General features: G+C 41.3%; 1 protein-coding gene and 1 long non-coding RNA gene across 6 annotated transcripts in view; one reads left to right on the forward strand and one right to left on the reverse strand.

Annotated features, from left to right (window-relative positions):
* The window catches only part of PLCB1 (phospholipase C beta 1), a 455632-nt gene that overhangs the window by 287735 nt on the left and 151060 nt on the right, over positions 1-16837 (reverse strand). The window lies entirely within an intron of this gene.
* Positions 1-16837, forward strand: part of LOC310673554 — a 33152-nt gene that overhangs the window by 4950 nt on the left and 11365 nt on the right. For all 3 annotated transcript variants that reach the window (XR_014509098.1, XR_014509099.1, XR_014509100.1), the window contains exon 4: positions 8274-8406. This is a non-coding gene — a long non-coding RNA (uncharacterized lncRNA). The remainder of the gene's footprint in view (positions 1-8273; positions 8407-16837) is intronic.

Genomic DNA, 16837 nt, shown 5'->3' on the forward strand with positions numbered 1-16837 from the left:
CCATGTTCTGTATAAAACCTTTGTGTGTGTGTTAATTGCAAAGACTGAGTTCATTATTTGAGAAAACCTGATCCCCTCAATTAAGAACATGCAGACATGCTTTTAATTATACTTAGTGAGGCACAAAATGCTTTAATCTTGGTTTAAGGAAGCTTTTTATAGCAATGTGTTAAAACTACAGAGTTCAAGATATGTATTTTCAACATACAGTGGTACTTTGGGTTACAGATGCTTCAGGTTACAGACTCTGCTAACCCAGAAATAGTACCTCAGGTTAAGAACTTTGCTTCAGGATGAGAACAGAAACCATGCAGCGGCGGTAGCGGGAGGCCCCATTAGCTAAAGTGGTGCTTCAGGTTAAGAACAGTTTCAGGTAAGAATTGACTTCCGGGACGAATTAAGTTCTTAACCCAAGGAACCACTGTACAGGGTTCTGTAATACAGCACACATTTCTAAACAGGAACACTGATACAGGTTTCATGTTAATGGGGCCATCAGCTTCCTTTCCTTTCCATCCACCAGACTCGCAGGCCGGAGAGAAAAGGTTCTTCCTAAAACCAACAAAAGCTTTTTCTTAAAAAAGAGGGGGAAAGAAAAGAAAGCAAAGGTACAGAAAGGCTTTGACGTTTCTGTTCAATACTAATGCCCTTGAAACACAATTGATTTTCCTCTTCAAGCTTGCCAAACCATCTAAATCATCTTTGTTTCCTTGGGCTTGTAACAAAACTCAGGGCAAGCTGAAAAAGTTCTGTGAATCTGATCGCCTTGTCTCCAGCGGCTCACCCCAATGTAGCAATTAGCCTGCCACCTTTAGCTTCCCCGCAGCTTTCCAAACAATGCCACCTACTGAATTGCTTCCATGCACATCAGGCACTGAAGCTACACAATAGGTATTTTCTGCCCCCACCCCTGGAAAGAAATCAGCCAACTCTTTGAAAAGTATAATTATCTGCCATTAGCAGAAGAAAGGGGTTAAGACTGCTGTTCATGAAGGCTTTCCCAAAGTCTCTTACCACCACCTTGATTTTTAAAAAATATATACCTGGGGAGAGAAAGATCACACACACGCGTACTCATACAGCATGCCAGCTCTCTGCGTAATACATTTTTAACAGTGTTCAGGCGAGAAATGCTTTTCTAGGATTACAGCCATTAACTACACCCCTTGTTTTATATCTGCAAACAGTAGCAGTCAACCATTCCTGCATAGTGCACCATTGTATTTCACCGAATACCATGCTGGCATGTAATTCAAAAGCAAGGAGGAAATCTAAACCTTTTCCTGTTTTGTTTCCACCACCCTCTAGAGTTTTCAGTTATGCCAAACAAGAGTCTAGAGAAATTAAAGTCATACTTGCAGTCAGTAGGGAAACTTTAAAGCACACAAATGCTCATCTCATTCTGGTACGAACCATCATCCAGCATCTTTGCTGTCATTTGGGCACACCCTCTGACTATCTGTTTTGCGGCGATTAAACTGGCATTTTCTCACTTACATTTAATTTTTTAATTTTTTTTGCATTTCCCATCCACTATCGTTTACACACAAGCCATATCTGGCACCAAGGAAACACATCTGATTAAAGGCCACATCTGATCTTTACACATCTGTGTGCAATGAGTTTTTCTTTCTTTCTCATGTGCCCATCTACACTGCATAAACATGCTGGACTTCTACCACCATCTGCTTCCTCTAAAATGTTTATCTTTCTAAATATGAAAAAAAAAAATATGAGTCACCCATGAGAAATATACCACCCACCATGAATTAGAGTTGTTGGGTTTTTCCCCCTGAGTCAGGTTTTCAGCTTTCTTTGCCATCACATTTTCAGGCATTTTTTCAGAAATCATACTCAACTCCTACCCTGACCACTGTTGGGGGTTTTTCTGCTTAATCTGTTTTTCTACCCTAGAGGGAAATACAGTGGTGCCTCGCAAGACGAAAAGAATCCGTTCCGCGAGTCTTTTCGTCTTGCGGTTTTTTCGTCTTGCGAAGCAAGCCCATTGACGGAGTAGCGCTATTAGCGCTATTGACAATTTAAGGGCTAAAAATGGCTATAAAAGGCTTAAGGGATTAGCGGTTTTGCTGCTAAAATGCTTTTAGCAGCTTAGCGATTCAGAAAAAGGGGTTTCGGAGCGGAAAAAACCCCCAGAAAATTTTCGTCAATTTTCGTCTTGCAAAGCAAGCCCATAGGGAAATTCATCTTGCGAAGCACCTCTGCAAACGGAAAACCCTTTCGTCTTGCGGGTTTTCCGTCTTGCAAGGCATTCGTCTTGCGGGGCACCACTGTAGACACAAATAACCTACAGTTACCAGATTTTTTTCAATGCATCCGAGGACACTTTTCAACTTCAATGGATTTTGTATGGGGACTGATTTGTAAATCCGGGGACTGTTCATGGGTAATGGGGACGCCGGTAACCTTAAGATAACATGCATATTTTCAATTGTAGGTGGGAAAGCATTTGGGGAGTGGGGATTTTGAATGCACAAAACAGCTCTCCTTCCACCCCCAGGTGCCAATCCTGTGTTCAACTTGAAACTATTGATGTCTTGGATCATTCTTGGATCATTCTTTGTCTAGCTCCTCCCTCTTGACCTTACCACCTTGGGTCATCCTGCTGGGAGTACGAGACTCCCGGTGGTTTCGCTCACAAGGATCATAGCAACTTGCAAGCCCACTCACCACGACAAGGTAATGATCCAGTGAGTGAATCCAATAAGTCCTCAACTGCAGAATAGGTGGAAGATAACAAGTGGTATGTTACAATGGCTGTGAAGGCAGATGAAGACTGAAGCCGATAAGAATCTACCAGCGTCATGATACTCATGACATCAGAATAGAGTGGAATGTGGCAACTATCAAGGCATCTCTTTATTAGCTGTGGCCAGTAAAAAAGTTTGGTAAGGATTTTAGCAAACTGTCTCCTAACTATATCCATGAGTATTTTTGCACTTTAAAGTTTCCCTTCTGACTGCAAGTATGACTTTAATTTCTCTAGATTCTTGTTTGGCATAACTGAAAACTCTAGAGGGTGGTGGAAACAAAACAGGAAAAGGTTTAGATTTCCTCCTTGCTTTTGAATTGCATGCCAGGGGCTGGATTTAACTGACTGGTGGGCCGGATTAGGCCCCCAAAACGAACTTTGGACAAGCCTGCCCCAGAAGGTCAAAAACCATTTGGGGATTCAGGAAGATATAGTTTATAAATGTACTTTTTTTGGTGGAAAAACTAAGTTTAGAAAACCTCTATTTTCAGCGTGTGGGCATGATGGGACTAAAAGTTTTTGATGTTGAAAATTATTGCAAAGACATGCTCTTTCTCGCCAAAGAATGAAATTTTTGGATTTTGTAATCCTTGTAACAAATATTTTACATTTTTTGGACATCATGGGGCGGGGAAATGGCTACTGGGTACAACTTTCCCACAATCCATAGCTGTAATAGAAAAAAATTAATGAAACAAAGTTGTTCATCATAAAAATTAACATAATATTGGTTATTATAAGTTTTTTTTCTGAAAACAAAGTGCATACTTTTTTAATTTGGGGATATCGGACTTTGAAGTTATGAAAACTGGCTATCAGGGAGTGATCCCATTGAATTTTCACAATGGATTTCCACAGGTCGAACACACTTGATCAAAACCACTTCAACACTAGATGAGTTCATTGATGATCTAACAGAAAAAATAGAACATTTGATTCCTCAAATTATTCTTGTACTTTGTATCCTGTGGTAGTGTATTATAAAAGTCCTGATGGAGAGATGATCTCATCCATTTTTGTATCTTCCTAGGTTATCTATACATTCCGTTACAATACAAGTATGTTTAGAATCCTGCTAATGTTTTGACCTGTTTACAATAATTTTGTATATAATTATAAACGTTTCCCATTCTTTTTTTAAATTTCTTGTCTTCTTGGTTCTTGAGCCTCCCAGTTAATTTTGCCATTTCGGCATAGTCCATCAACTTGGTTTGCCATTCTTCTCTGGTCGGGATTGTCTCTTTCTTCCATCTCTGGGATAATTTTAAAACATGTACCCTGCTGCCTCTTACATTTTCTTTAAAGTACAAAGCCCCCAATGTTGCAACCTTTCCACATACAGCAGTTACTCCATCCCCTTGATCATTAAGACTGCCATTTCCTGAACCTTTTCCAACTCTACAATAATGTTTCTGAAGTGAGGAACAATGAGCTTCATAGATGAGTGGGAATTTGAACCTGGATGTCCCTAGTCCCGGTCTATCACTCTGACCACAGCAGCTCTCATATCCTAAACCCTTACTCCAGTGCAAGTTTTCCTCCAAACTGGACAGATGTTCTTCCTGCTTGCAAGCCCATCAACTCCTGTGTTGGCAGGGGGTGGGATCAGGAAACCTACGCATCGTTGCCAAATCTACAGAAGATTGGCCCAAGCATGCTCAGAAGAAAGCACTGTGAGATTCAGAGTGCTTAATGGCTATAGGGGCCAGTTTCTGGCAGCCATTCCCTCCACTACGGAGGAAGGGCCACTAGAGGATTACCATGTTTTATTTCAACAACTATTAAGGCAGTTATAATACATATGATTCCTTGTAAGCCTTTTACAATTGCTTTAGTTATTAAGCTCTCAAAAATTCAGCTGAAATTCAGTTCTTCTACAAGGTAACTGAACTTGTTCAATCTGAAGGTGCAAAAGTTAAGTCCAAGATTAAGTTTTTTCTTATCCACAGCTCCCAAGCACATGCCAGAATTTCTAGCATGGATAATCAGCAGTCTGCCTGAAGGTAGAAGTTCATTGTTCATTTACTTGGTTATTGGAAATTCAGGCTATAAAGGAGAAATTGCAACTCAGCCAAAGTTAATTTATGCAGTGAGAAGTTATGCTCTTAGAAGTACTGAAAGCCCAATGTTGGTTGATGTAAAAATATTAATCACCCATAAATTTCAAAATATACCAAAAGGATGGGCAATATGAAATTTCTAAGCTCAGGATCCAAATATTATTATGAAAGTGATGCTAAAAACCAATGAACACTGACACCTTGGATAAAGCAATGAGATAAAGATATTTGCCATGGGAAATGACTCAAATTAATTTAAGAATGTATTTAAGTTTCGGAAAATGGTAACAAGCACTTTAAGATTCTGTAAGAAAGCCAGCTGCTGAGACAAAAGCTTTCCACCATGAATTATTTCCTGTATCATCCACGCCACTTTTCTTGTTAATTTCAAATCAGCATCTCTATATTAAAAACAAAACAAAACACCTTTGATCACCACATTGGGTTACAGGGGCGAAACTGCTACCACAATCAAAGGTATCTTCTGGAAACTTATTTACTTTTGGCAATCAGTCAGAAAGATTTTCTTTGTTTATGCCTTTTATAATTACTTTTACTTATTTTAATTATCCCTTCCCATTCCCTATCCCTTTTGTGTCTGGTTTTTGTTAGATTGGAACAAAACAAAACAACAAACAAACACTGGCAGAGACTTTATTTTGGATTTAATTTGTGCAGCGCCTATCACAATATTAGGCATTTAATACTGGCTTGGATCCAAAGACTCTGAGCCAGACAATGGGACTTTCCCACTGCCTTGCTACTGCCATCTCTCACACCCTGCAAGCTGTTTCTGTAGGGTTCCTGTATCCTCAGAATAGCATGTAATCCAGCACAGAGAGGAGGACTGAAGACGCACACACTCTTTCTCTAGCACAGGTGGAAGTGTCCCTCCTCTCACACAGGAAATATTTGCATCCCAGCCAAAATAGTACATTAGTGTAAACGTTGCAGTATAAATGCTCTGCCTAGACTTCAACTGAGTTGGTGGAGGAAGATTGGAAGAAATTTAAAGACTATTTACAGAAATATTATAAAATTAATGAATGTTAGAATGACGTCGGATGGAGGTTAAAGGGTTAAAGGGTTATTAGCAATAATGTGGTGAAAGTACGAAAAATTTGAAGGTTAAAAAGATGAAGAATTAAAAGTATAATATATTAAGATAAAGATAAAGTTAAGACAGAGGGAAGGGGTTTTCTGATTAAATATTTGAATTGGAATACAGAGAGGGGAGGTGTGGGGAAGTCTGGGAAACAAGCAAATATAAGAAATATTATGAAAATGGAATTGTTTTTACTTGTTTTTCTTTTTATTTTTATTTCTCTTTTTCTATGTGAAAGTTTTAATAAAATATTATATATATATATATATATATATATATATATATATATATATATATATATAATTCAACTGAGTTGGGAAGCTTCCCCAAGCTTGGGCATGAGTTGTGCTTTGTAGGCTAAACTGCCCGAGGGCCATTTGCAGCCTTCTAATGTGAAGCAGAGCCATTTTCAAGGGATTCTGTTATGCACTGAAGTTCTTACCCTGGGCCAGCAGGGGGATACTGTAGATAGTTTTCACTCAGGTCCGCATATGCAAATAAGGAATTGAAAATGACGTTCAGTGATTGGATAGTTACAGAAAATTGTTACTGTTGCTTTGTAGTTGAGCTCTATATAAGCAGGTTGGCTGAACCCTTCAGTTCAGTTCTGTTCTGGCCTGTGAATAAACAAGAGCTGTCTGAAGAATCGCTGTGTCGTCTGATATGTTCACCCACAACTTAACAGATTCCATCAAATAAACACGGGGAAATGGAGGTGATTTTTGGCAAGAATGAAAAGTGGAAACAGCTCCAAAGTCCAAAGCAACCCATAGAAGAGACGACACCCCTAAAACTGATGTTGAGAGCAGCGCTGATATCCTGGAGAATGGCTTTAATGTATAGATAGCACCTCACCCCAGCTAAACTGGCTAAAATGTATTTAAAAAATCAGAAGTTTGCTGGGGGTGCAAAAAAAGGTACAGGCTCTTATACGCATGTGTGATGGGAATGCGCGGCAATTAGAGAATTCTGGGATTCTATTTATAATGAATTTTTAAAACTACTCAGGTTCTCGTTCTCAAAAAACCCCGGAGGCCTTGCTTCTAGGGATAATGTCATCAGAAATAAAAAATAATGTCAGACCACTATTCATGTACACAACAACCGAAGCCAGGATTCTGGTAGCAAGGAGCTGAAAAAGCAAAGACTCCTACAACAATCGAATAGCAGGTCCAAATGATAGAATATTTACAGCTGGCCATAATGAGAGGGAGAATCAGAGGATATCCGACTGCAGAAGGTACATAAAGAATGGAAAATATTTAAAGATTACTTGAAAAATTACTGTAACAACAAAAATCTCCTGGCAGACCTTGACTGATTCTTGTAAGACGAATGTGATAAATAGTCATGTACTTTGGATAAGAATTATGAAAACAAAATAATAGTATGATGCTGTGTGTAAAACCATCAAAATAAGTGGTAGTACAATGGGTTTAATTGGAAGTCAACTTTATTTCCCCTTAATTCTCTTTCTTTTCTTTTTTCTTCTTTCTTCTTTCTGTTCTGTAAATTAGCTATAGATAAAAGTAATGATTGGTGATGTATATAATGTATAGTTGCGTATTGTTCTGTTCTGTAGTATATTATGGTGTGATGTGGGATGTTGTGTAATTTTATGTTGCCTGTCAAATAAAGTTTAATAATAATAATAATAATAATAATAATAATAATAATAATAATAATAATAATAATGGCTTTCATGAAAGCTTTTAATCCTGGATTCAAAAACGCACAAAATAAAATGATGCCATTCTAGGACAACCCAATTAGTACAGTGGTACCTCGGGTTAAGAACTTAATTCGTTCTGGAGGTCCGTTCTTAACCTGAAACTGTTCTTAACCTGAGGGACCACTTTAGCTAAAGGGGCCTCCTGCTGCCACTGTGCCGCCACTGCGAGATTTCTCTTCTCATCCTGAAGCAAAGTTCTTAACCCGAGGTAGTATTTCTGGGTTAGTGGAGTCTGTAACCTGAAGCGTCTGTAACCCAAGGTACCACTGTACTAGAGAGCATTTTTAACGATCTGAGCTGTGCAGAGGCATTGCATTAAGGCAACTTCATGACAGTGCAAAGGCCAATGGATCCCAATCACTGAGTACATTCAATAGCTGTGATGTTCAGGACCACTTGACAATACTGTAACAGTACTTTGGAAAGCGAGATCAGTTCATTAATTAGTACAGGGAAGGAAACCATTTTTCTGCATTACGTTTCACTGGGTAAACATGAAAACAGCCATATGGCAGGTTGCTCATCCATCCAACATATCTCTAGAGTTTGCAATTATCCCTAATGCAATATGGTAATTTCTATCTATCTGTCTCATCTTACACCTAGCTGTTTATATCCTGAATGATCGGCTGCTGTGATTCTCCAAGTGCGCTGTGGGACACTAGAAGAAGGAATAGACAACAAAAAGATTCCCAATTACCCATTAGCATGTTATCTGTGGTCCTTAAGACAGACAGAGGTGAGATACACAATTTTTCTTCCCTACACTTCAGCTAAATGAACATACAAGGAAGCCAGGAGTGCCTCTGATTTGTATGGGCAACTATAAGGGTGAATAGAAATGAGATGCTAGTTTAACTAGTAACATTTTTTTAAAAAAATCTACCCACAGCAAGACAACACTTTCGTATGCACAATGTGGTCACCCCAAAGGCTGCAAAAAAGAAAAAACATGATCCAATATCCCTGCCTTGTACAGAAAAGAGAAAAACAGCTTCAAAAATGTAACAGAAAACAAAATCAAATGGTTAATTTGCTGGTATGCCCTGGGTCTGAGTTACATATCTGAAGAGCGGGGTCGGGATTACAGCCACTAAAACTGCAGGGAGTTTGCCGCACCTGATCAAGACAAACTCCCTCAATTGCATGTTGCGAGGACTCCTGTGGCTGAGAACAAGGAAGTTGTCACGGTCCGGGTTATGGGCAGTTGAGATCCCGGTGGAGGACATCGGGACCGGGGGCTAAACGGCAGAGTGGAAGCAAGAACAGAAGTGCGGAAGCCATGAGTCAGGAAGCCAAGGGTCCGAGGGACAGGAAGAAAGGAGTCAAGAGGACAAACACAACAAGGCAGGTGTAGGGATATCGCGGAGTGGACAGTGAGGTCCGGAGGGAGCACACTCTCCACCAGCAATCAGCCACAGTCTGCCTGCAGGCGTGACCCTGGGGTGCAGGTAAAACCCCCCCTCAGACAAGCCACGGCTGTCGGAACATTGTCCCCTATGTCTGACCTTTTGCGGTCTCAGCAGTCAGCGGTGTCCTGTCTGTAACCTTTTGTCCCTGAGACCTTTTGTCTCCTTCGTCATACACTGTGCAAGGGGAAAATGACGCTGTGGAACAGGTGCCAAAATAGCTTTGTACCACCCCACGACCTCAGGACGTAAGATGTGTAAAGGTCACAGCCCAAAAATGTATTTGCCTGGCTTGCATGTTTGTCTCAATAAAAGGAGGCTCCACAGGAATGGCAGCAGCTCGCTTCAGACCACCTGTGCGCAGCCCACATGATGATCAACTCCTGTCTCGTGCCTTCACTTCAGCAGGAAGCATGTTGCTGTGGCAAAGAGCCAAAGGGAAATGCTGACCTTATATCCCTTCCCGCCTCTTGCCACCAGGTGCTGTGAGTTACCAAATCGGCCTCACCTGTGTGGCCATGCCTTGCCTCTTCAGAACAAACTTAGGAAAGCCCCAGTCCTGGGAAGCCCTACCAGTCACAGGGCCTGGCTCCTGCACACACTCCTGACAGAAGTTCTTGGCAGGTCATGGTTTGGAACCTGTTCAGACAGGGATGGAGTCTAGAGGTGGTTGATGGAGGCAGAGGACGGCAAGAAGTTGAGGAGTGGACACTGATTGAAGAAGCAACTCCCAAATTGTCAATGTTCTTTTGATAAGATTGATCCAAATAGCAAACCCTTTTGAGCCAATGAGAAACTAGCCTATCCCTTTGATTCTAACCCTCCTGCCTGGAGAAGCAATTCCAAAACCCTGGGACCCAGCAAACTTGGGAGACCCTTATAATATAATTATAATCAAAATGCACATTGGAGAAGAAGCTCAGGCCTGAATTCATAGCAATCGAGAAACTGTCTAGGCCTCACACATACATGGGCTTCCATGACTTTTGACATGTTTCTACTAAGAATCCAGTCAACAAATCTTGTCCATTTTGGCACAGAGCAGGGGTTTTCCATCTCAGCTGCTTTTGAGCTGTGCTGCACCATTTATCATGCAGATTGTTAAATACTTAAAGCCTTGAATTATGCAATGTTTAGTGTAAGCAGTGTTACTGACGCAATTCTCTGCTTGCATGCCATTAAACTGCATCAAGCAAGAACTAACTTTTTGTTCCTCCCAAAGCCTAAGGCTGTGCTGCATCAAGTCCAACTGAAAACAAACAGGAGAAACAGCTCCTCTCTCGGGATGCCCACGGAATTATCTCCACCCAACTTTCCAGATTTTGGAAAATCCAGATTTGGGGGTCCAAACTGACTGATCTGGTCTCCAGAACAGTGCCAATGCTTTAGCAATTTGCCATCATTTCATTTTGACTTAATCATTTTGCACATCAATGAAATTACAGTGCACAAAATTATATTGATGTAATCATATCAAGATTATTATTATTTATTATTTATTGGCACAGTAATTTAATTAATATGTAGAACATCAGAATACACAGACCATACAAGAGAAAATTGTTCTATGTTTTCCTCTTATAATTCATTTTGGAATGTATAAAGGTTTCCAAACTGAAGTTTTGGTTAAATCAGGCAGATACAACTTTAGTTTGGAGTTAGCGCTGGTTCAGCTGTCAATGATGCTTTTCCTTGCATAACAAGCAAAACTATTGGGAAGGTCTACATAAGTTTACAAGGATGAAAAACAGTAAGCTCAATGTGTATGAGAAAGCAGCAAAGACAGAAACCACTCCAACACAAATGACTTTGAAAACCGCCTTTGATTTTCATCTATGAAACTGGTGCCTAAATATATATTATAATTATGTACTGAAGAAAATCACATAAATACTGAAACATCTGCCAAGCACACAGTGTTTCTAGTTTGACTGACAACAGTAGTGCTTAATTGCTCACATGGCACTATCAGTACATAAAGAGTTTGGAAAGCAAAACTAGGCCAAATTACTGTAACAGTAAAATAGACAAAGGTGGTATCATTGCTGAGTGTGTGCATGTGTGCGAGAGTGCAGGAACTATCCATATTATACACTCAAATAATGAATGTGGGACAAGTTTTTTTTTTAAAAAAAATCGCCTGCCCCAGCACATTAAGACACACCCCAGTATCATCAATATTGGTAGATGTACTACACTGTACAGGGGACGCGGGTGGCGCTGTGGGTTAAAGCCTAAGCGCCTAGGGCTTGCCGATCGAAAGGTCGGCGGTTCGAATCCCTGCGGCGGGGTGCGCTCCCGTTGCTCGGTCCCAGCGCCTGCCAACCTAGCAGTTCGAAAGCACTCCCAGGTGCAAGTAGATAAATAGGGACCGCTTACTAGCGGGAAGGTAAACGGCGTTTCCGTGTGCGGCTCTGGCTCGCCAGAGCAGAGATGTCATGCTGGCCACGTGACCCGGAAGTGTCTTCGGACAGCGCTGGCCCCCGGCCTCTTTGAGTGAGATGGGCGCACAACCCTAGAGTCTGTCAAGACTGGCCCGTACGGGCAGGGGTACTGAGGCATCTGATCAAAGATCTGTATTTTAAAATAAGCTTAAAAATATATTTGTAGATGCTTGCTCCAAATGCTTGCTCCAGGCCAGGCAGAAACCACCTGGCTGAGAGTCTTTTTGTTTATTCTCCTGAACAAGGGCCCCTCATTGATTTGTTGCAGTACCTTAAAGTTGTAAAAAAGGAGCAAAAGCTGGGAACAAAAGGTCATACGAATTACAGAATACAATCCAAGCTGCAAAAACACTAATTAGAGTTGGTAAATAGTGCCTCCCATCAAAACATGGTTTAAGGTATCCTGAGAAGGTTAAAAGGCAAAGAGCTAAAAGCAACAACAGCTGCTGCCTGGTGAGGAAGAGAAACTGTTCTGAGGTTGTTTTTGGTCATTTTAGAAACTTGATTTTTAATAAGTTCTTCCCTTCTAAAAATCAATCTATATATATGTACTGACTTTAATGTAACTATACAAAAGAATGTAGAAAGTAAGAGATGTTAGATTCTTATGTTAGATTCTTATTTCATTGATGGTGTGTGAGAAGGTGAACCCAAGACCTCTGTTTATATGACAAAATTTGAAACCATGAGCCATCTGTTTTAGCCATTTGCCCCTGTTGCCAAGGGCAGAAGAGCAAAGAGCAGAAGAGCAAAGGGCATAGGGTGATCTGATATTTAAGACGCCTTGTCAAGGCAAATGTAAGATATTGATAGAAGGAAATATAGCTCTTTGTCTCCCATAAAAGGTAATAGGAAATGGGTGTATCATTTATGATTGGTTCTAGCAAACAGCCAATAGGAATTTCAACCAGGCTGATTGGACAGAGGCAGCCAAAGGAGGAGTAAGGAGGCTGGGCTGAGGGAATATAAGTGCTGGCCACCAGGGCTGGGGTGGTGCAGAGCTTTTGGTAAATATACCACTGTGCCAATCATTTATTTGTCTGACAAATAAATTATTATTTTAATTTCTCTATTGCTGCGTTGAATATTTCATTCCAGCTAAGCGTTAACCACAAGCAGGGTGCTACAGTACCTTTACCTTTTTACTACACTGTACAGTACTTGAAAAGTCAATGTGGCCCCATGTTGCAAGTTAAACATTAACAACGCCCTTCCTGAGTAGATCTTCTAAACTGATCTCACGGCTTGATTCCACAGCCAAAACATTATCTGTGATCTGTAAATACTGAAGACTATGCCAACATATTTAAAGCCTCCAAAGTTTCAGTTGATAACAAAATTTTAGAACTGAAATCCAGGCTTAGGGGCATTAATTTTCTGTGGGTCTGTAATTTACTTTCCCAGCTTGCATATTTTTAAATGTTGTGTGTGTGTGTGTGTGTGTGTGTACTGCAGTGCCGTTTTAGTGTGCCCCACCCTAGGTTCTTTGTGAAAGTGGTTTTAAATAAATAAACTCTGTGCTTTGTTGCTTGCCTTCGTGCCAGAAGCATGTAACGACAGTCAGCAGAGCAGCTGATAATACTCAGGCATAAGCTCACTGACATTACGGTGCTGATTGGGTGTATGGGTTCCAGGAATAAAGTAAGGAATGATCCTCAGATAATTCCAAATCTTCATCATGAGTCTTTTAGCACTTGTGCTCCAGCTGTCAACACAGCTGTTTCATGCTCCTCAACTCCTTAGTAAACCAAGGAATGGGTGTCTTGGAGCCTTTACGACCAGGGTTTCCCAAACTTGGGTTTCCAACTGTTTTGGACTACAACTCCCATCATCCCTAGCTAGCATGACCAGTGGTCAGGGATGATGGGAATCGTAGTCCAGCTGGAAACCCAAGTTTGGGAAACCCTGCTTTAGGCTGGTGCTTAGGACATCTCAACATTCCAGAGAGTGGCCAGAGCCACAGCATGAATGGCAGTCACATCCATGAAACAAATCCCCTAGAAAGAGTCAGAAGCCATCAGGGTCCATACGTCTCCCAGATCAATTTAATGGGGTCTTTAGGACTTGCTGATCAGAAGGTCGGCGGTTCAAATCCCCGCGACGGGGTGAGCTCCCGTTGCTCGGTCCCAGCTCCTGCCAACCTAGCAGTTCAAAAGCACGTCAAAGTGCAAGTAGATAAATAGGTACCACTCCAGTGGGAAGGTAAACAGCATTTCCGTGCGCTGCTCTGGCTCGCCATGCTAGCCACATGAACCGGAAGCTGTACGCTGGCTTCCTCGGCCAGTAAAGCTAGATGAGTGCTGCAACCCCAGTCGGCCACGACTGGACCTAATGGTCAGGGGTCCCTTTACCTTTACCTTACCCCTGCAGCGATCAAGAACAGCACATAGCCCAAACCCAGTGAGGAAGTCCATTAGAAGGGTCTGAGTACAGGCTTTTCCAATTACAGCTTACCTTCTACCTATCCAGTACATAAAATCCAAATCAACAACGTTTTGGAGCAGAACTCTATGATCTATGATCTCAGATACAGTTTTAAAACAAGCTCCTTTTCATCATGGAGGCCATGAAATCCCAAGCTGCACCAATGAGTGGACTTATAGCTCAGCCACTAAACTGCACTAGCTCACCTTTCAGAAGACCGCAGTTGTGAGATGGGGTTCTGTTTTTAAGAAGACCTGGCACCAAAGTAATCTAAACTCTAGGTAACCCTGTGGAATTTGGCCCGGATTGATACAGCTCCCCACCAAGTTATCCCTAGCTCTGCTAATATGACTACACAGAGTAGAATTTATGATGGTTGCATTATTAGCTGTCTACCAATCAAGGGTTCTGTTGGCCGGCAGTTATTCCAAATCCAAATCTTTATTACGGTCATAGACCAGCATATTCTGGAGTTATTAGAGATGGAAATATTTTCACTGTCAGGTTGCAACCCTAAACACACAGTGAACACAGTGAGGTTTATTTCTGACTAAACATGCATGGGATGGTGCTATTAATAGGATCCTGCTATCCAGAGTTGCTGGATGAACTTTCAAAGACAGATTTCTTTTTCCTTTATGCTATCTTAATAATCTGCTTAAGGCCTGCCTGTTTTAGTTCATTCGAGACAACGTGGCCTTCATGAGCAGGATAATTCAATTTTTAAAAATGTATTTCTTGCCGCTGTCTCCATGCAGAGAAGTCATCATTAAGTGGAGAAGAAAACATTACAGAAAAATCTTACAATGTGAACATGAGAATGCAGTTCCTCTGCAGAGAATAATTTTGGCTTTTCCACAAGTGCAAATCGTTGACTTTTACTTACATTCTTGTGATGAGACACATTCCTGTCAGCAGGCATGGTAGTGGTACTATTTTCCCCTCATTTATAGTAGCTTCTTTTAGGAAGAACTTACAGTTTAACCGTGATGTTATTGATAAGCTGTTCTTGCTAAAACTGCATGAGTAATGATTGTTTTAGTAGAATATTCTACCGCTAAGAAAGAAGGGCTATCTAATTAATTAGAGCAGTGGTTTTCAACCAGTGTGCCATGGCACCCTGGGGTGCCTTGAATGATGGTCAGGAGTGCCACGGGCAACACTGTCCCTCTTTCTTTCTTTCTTTCTTTCTTTCTTTCTTTCTTTCTTTCTTTCTTTCTTTCTTTCCCTCCTCCCTCTGATGCCCTCTCGCATCTCTGCCTCCCAAAGGCTTGCACAACTGTTTATTGCAGCAGCCCTGGCTATAAGCTCCATAGGCAAATGGTGAGGCACCTCTCTTTGAGACAGTGGGGGGTCATCCCAGAGATCGGGGTGACAGCAGCAACTTGCCCAGAGGACTCCCAAGGAGAGGAGAGGAGGCTGAGGGAACACTCCACAAGGGAGGGTGTTTGAAAAAGGGTGAGAGGCTGCCAGCTCTGCAGGCAAGGGGTGACATAACTGGGCTCCTGAGCCCCACTGGGGTGGCACGAAAAGAATGTAGTTGGTTAAGGGAGCTGTGCATTAGAGAATTAGTTCTTCTAGATTTTTGCAGTGGGAACCTACATAATACAGTAAATGAGTGTGTGTGTGTGTGTGTGTGTACACCCCCTCCCAATTTATACAGAGTGTGTTTGTACAGAGCTTTGCGGCTTATAAAAGATTGTATTGTGCATTTTCTTTCTTTCAAACTGCTTGTTGATCATGTCCTAAACTGTAAGAGCATTAAACTGTATATAGATTGTTTAAATGATGATTCCATTCTATATTGTTGCTTACAAGTAATAAACCAGACCAGCGACTGGATTAATCCATTTGAAGCAAAAAGGTGAGACCGTGACATCGAGCACCACAAAACTGCAGCACACTGTACAGAAAGTCATAATCTGACTGGGTCAAACATTTTACTGATTAAAAATGGCTTAAAGGATATGGCTTAATTATGCTTCATAGGAAGCTATTCATAAATAAAACTCATCATCTACTGTTGCATTGCAGAAGCAGCCCAACCTTCCAGTAGAAACAAGCAAACAAAATAGGTATGGCTGACAATGAATCTGCAATAGAGTAAAACTCATGCTTATAACATCGAGTGCAAGCTAGAATCTAGTCTCCCTTTCGCATGCCTTTCCCATAAAATAACATATGAATTTTCCCACGTCAGATTTTTCATGTGTATTTCTTAAGATTTGAGCCAGAGAACAAAGTTCAAATATTGGCCTTCATCTCATACTTTACCCGAATGCTTGTGAGAGTGCTTGCATTGACCCAGTGCATTATTGTAAAATAGATACTAGGCAAAGGTAAAGGGACCCCTGACCATTAGGTCCAGTCGTGATCAACTCTGGGGTTGCAGTGCTCATCTCACTTTATTGGCCGAGGGAGCCGGCATACAGCTTCCGGGTCAAGTGGCCAGCATGACTAAGCCGCTTCTGGCGAACCAGAGCAGTGCACGGAAACACCGTTTACCTTCACGCCAGAGCGGTACCCATTTATCTACTTGCACTTTGACGTGCTTTTGAACTGCTTAGGTGGGCAGGGGCAGGGACTGAGCAACGGGAGCCCACCTCATCGCGGGGATTTGAACTGCCGATCTTTTGATCAGCAAGTCCTAGACTCTGTGGTTTAACCCACAGCGCCACCCGCATCCCTTAAAATAGATACTACTTTGTATTAAAACCCATAAATGATATTTGCTTGTATTGTGAATGTCTATGCAGTCATCTGATTTACATATCAAAAACATTTGTTCTAAGGTATTTGGCTCTATCCATCAATAGAGCAATATTGCTCAATGACATAGCTTCTTAACAGACATGACAACCTGGAAAGCATTTTTTTTTTACCCACCAAACAA

This window comes from Podarcis tiliguerta (assembly GCF_965153285.1).
Source record: "Podarcis tiliguerta genome assembly, chromosome: 3".
Lineage (NCBI taxonomy): Eukaryota > Metazoa > Chordata > Lepidosauria > Squamata > Lacertidae > Podarcis > Podarcis tiliguerta.